Below are 3,975 nucleotides of genomic sequence, written 5' to 3'. Positions count from 1 at the left end.
TTCTGCCTATATATTGTTCTAGCCGCTTTTGAGTGGTCTTCAGCAGTATGTTACTTGCATTCTGGTATTAATGATATTGCTCAATAATTTCCACATTCTGTTTGATCACGTTTCTTGGGAATGGGAACAAATATGGATTTTTTTTTTCCAGTCAGCCAGCCATGTAGCTATCTTCCAAAGAAGACATGCTATGAAGAAGAATGTAGCATTAAGATTGGAGGAAAACTTAAAAATAACTTTTGTTAGGAAGATGGCGGAGGGCGGCGGCGGTGGCGGAGCGGCGGAGCAGGAACGGCGGTCTCCGGTGCCGCGGCCCCCAAGCGCGCGGGATCTGCAGTTGGCCTTGGCAGGATTATACGAAGATGAAATGAAAGGCAAATCTTCAAGACGGATAGACCTAAAGCATCACTCTTTAAAAGCCCACGAACACCACCTCAAAGGTTCTATTCAAGTGAGCATGAATATAGTGGATTACATATAGTTCGACCTTCACCAGGGAAAATTGTGAATGAACTTTTCAAAGAGGCAAGGGAACATGGAGCAGTGCCTCTGAATGAAGCTACAAGAGCATCAGGTGATGAAAAATCTAAGTCATTTACAGGTGCAGGATACAGATTGGGCAGTTCCTTTTGTAAGAGATCTGAATACATCTATGGAGAAAACCAGTTGCAAGATGTTCAGGTTTTGCCTAAATTGTGGAGCAATGGTTTCAGTTTAGATGATGGAGAATTGAGACCTTACAGTGAGTGACCCAGCAAATGCACAGTTTCTGGAATCTGTTAAGAGAGGAGAAATTCCTCTGGAGCTTCAGCGACTGGTTCATGGCAGCCAAGTGAGGATCACCAAGACCAGGAATACACAAAACCTCGGCTGAGGTTCAAGGCTTTTAGTGGAGAAGGGCAGGAGCTCGGAAGCCTTACGCCTGAAATAGTTAGTACACCTTCCTCACCAGAAGAAGAGAATAAGTCAATCCTTAATGCAGTCGTTCTTACTGATGACTCTGTGCCAACAACAAAAATCCAAATCAGGTTAGCAGACGGGAGTCGTTTGATACAGAGATTCAATCATACCCACAGAATCTTGGATGTCTGAGATTTTATTATACGGTCCCGTCCTGAATTCGCAGCTCTTGACTTTATTCTTGTGACTTCATTTCCAAACAAAGTGCTCACAGATGAAAGCCTGACACTGCAAGAGGCAGATGTTCTCAACACTGATACTCCAGCAGCTGAAGTGATCTTGTTCCTACCTATGCACAAGAATGCAGGAATAACTCACGTGCCACATAAACAAGAAGCATACTTCTTCCAGCATCAAACCAATCAAATTATTGTTATTACTTTTACAGATAAATTTTGTTTTTTCTTATTCTGTCTTCAAGCCTTAGTATAGATAAACCCAAACTAGGGCTGGGTCCTCAGATAAGTAGATTTGAGTTTTTAGTTACAGAGCTGGCTGATACTGATAACTTGGAAAAAAAAATTCCAGGCAACTTAATTTTTTGTTTTGTTCGTTTTTATTTTACCATTTTTTTTTCTTAAAGTCACAAACTCCTTTTTGATAAATACCTTTGATAAAATTTCTTGATGCTGCATTGACCAACAGCCATTAAGAAATCAATAATAATAATTTTTATTACTAGGCTAAGAATTTTATGTTTCTGTTATTTAATAAAGTATCTATATTATGATTTTGAAAAAAAATAACTTTTGTTATCAGATGACACAGCCTTGCATGCTGAAACTGAGGAGGACTTGAAGTGTTTGACCGATAGACAACATTGTAATATATAGAGAAAAGATTGAAACTGTCAGTCACTTCATCTTACTTGGATGGACAATCACACTTGGTACAAGCACTGCAGAGATATATTTGCACTGAGAAAGTGTGTAGTGAGGGACCTCTCCAAATTACAAAGGAGCAATGCTGTCAATTTGGGGACTAACATCGTTAATGTGCCTGATACAGGCCATGATCTTCTCAGTCACTTGCTGTAGAACTGGATAATGAATAGGAACAGAAGACAACTTGATGTCTTTGAGTTGTAGTGTTGGAGAAGAGTATTGGATATCCAGTGAACTGCCATAAAACAATAGATATGTCCAGGAGAAGGTACAGCTGAGTGGTCCATGGAGGCAAAGGTAATAAAGCTTCACCTCACATACTTTGGGCATGTTGAGAGTAGAGGCTATTCCTCAAAGAGGGACCTCATGCTTGGAAAGGTGGAGGGATGGCAAAAGAGAGGAAGACCCTCAAGGGGATGGATTGGCACAATGACTGCAGCAGAGAGCTCAAGTGTGTTAGCGATTGTGAGGATGACACCAGATAGTACAGGGTTCAGATCTGCTGTGATAGGGTTGCTATGAGTTGAGTTGACGGCACCTAACAACAGCAAGCCACCAGAGTTCCTTGAATAAAAGATTACTGCTTGCTTAATAGGAAAGGGGCATGATAATGGGAAAGAAAAAGGAAAAGAACTCTTTCCTGTCGGCAGTTCAATTGTAGAAATACAGCCCAGTAGTTGGGTCTGAGTTTAAAATCAAGTCCTGCCATTTACTTGCCTTATAGTGTCAGGAGGCATCAGTTCTTAGGAAAAAACAGCATGCTTTGAAAAGTAGAGGGTGAGCAAAAGAGAGGAAGACCCTCAACAAGATGCATTGACACAGTGACTTTCTTGAAGGACTTCTGCGTTGTGGAAATTGTAAGGATAGGAAAGGTTTCAATCTTTTGTTCATAGGGTCAGAGTTGTAGTTGAGTCAGAAGCTAACAAGAGTGGCATCCATAAGCAATTTACTTAGCCAGCTAACTCTATTTCTCTTTTCACCTTTTGTCTTCTGTTTCTAGTGTGTCATAAGATCTGTGCATTAAACTGGCAGTCAAAAATCTTAAAGGCCACAAGAGCCAAAGCTGGCAGTAGTCTACTTTTTATTTTATATGTGGCCCACAAAACTGTAAATATTTACTATCTGACCTTTTAAGGGAGAAATTTGCAGACCGTGCATTAAGCAATGACATGAAGAATCCAGAAATATTTTTTGGCCCACAGGCTGCCCTTTGCCACTTTTGCCCCCTAAATGGCAAATACCTGGTCTTTGGCACAGAGAAACATGGACCACAGTCCACAAGGATTATGCATTCCCCTTTAAGTAGCAACCCAGTGGGTATCACTGATTGCTTAGAGGAGCTCCTGCGTTGGGCTTGATTTGAGAACTGAATTCCTTCATACTTCATCTTCTCATGAAATGACCAATACCACCATCCCCCAGAGAAATGTACCTTTTCTTTCTCCTAACTTTAAGCTCTGAGCCAGAAATGATAGAAAGCTTAGTTATGGGCTCTAGCAGAAGACAATTTGTAAACACATGTTCCAAGCAAGCCCTGGCAGGGAGCCAGCCTCTGGGGTTATGCCGCATGCAGGACACTGGGAAGCACTGTGTCTGCATGACGGAGTTCTCATGGCAGTTTCATCTTGTGGACACCAGCTGATTGGTCCCAATGATAAGGTGCTCTTTTTTCCCCCTGTGTTCTTGACCTCCTGGAAGATTGTACACTTTCATATTTTTACAGCGGTTGCCTTAATCTAACAAGAAAACCTGACCAGCTCAGTTCAGAATTGGAAATCCCACTATTCCTCCTAGCCATTTGATCAGGGCAGGTCAATCTGCCCTTGTTTCCCGTCTATAAATAAGAATTGATGGCTTCTGCCCAAAGGGCAGTTGTTAAACAGCAGAACAGTGAACATGAAAGTTCCTTGGCTCATCGCAAACAGAAGAATCATCCGTCCGCCCAGCACCCGGCTGCGAGTTAGGCCCTTGGGAGGCAGTAGAAACCGGTATAATCCATTGTTGAATCTAAGCCACACTGAGATGCCGAAAATTCTTACTTAGGCCTTAATTGCACTAGGTTGACTCCTACTTTGCTCTTTGTTGAAACCTGTTCATTTACCCTCTCTGGGATGCAAATAATCTCTTGGAA

General features: G+C 41.8%; 1 pseudogene; it reads left to right on the top strand.

The window, feature by feature from the left end:
• The first annotated feature begins 250 nt into the window (after positions 1-250).
• On the top strand, positions 251-1,237 carry LOC102871435 (annotated as a pseudogene).
• The last annotated feature ends 2,738 nt before the right edge of the window (positions 1,238-3,975 follow it).

This window comes from Elephantulus edwardii, unplaced genomic scaffold, assembly GCF_000299155.1.
Source record: "Elephantulus edwardii isolate Elephantulus edwardi_28Jun2011 unplaced genomic scaffold, EleEdw1.0 scaffold00026, whole genome shotgun sequence".
NCBI classification, from domain to species: domain Eukaryota; kingdom Metazoa; phylum Chordata; class Mammalia; order Macroscelidea; family Macroscelididae; genus Elephantulus; species Elephantulus edwardii.
The sequence above is the reverse complement of the archived record's forward strand: the minus strand, read 5'-3'. Positions and strand labels throughout refer to the sequence as shown.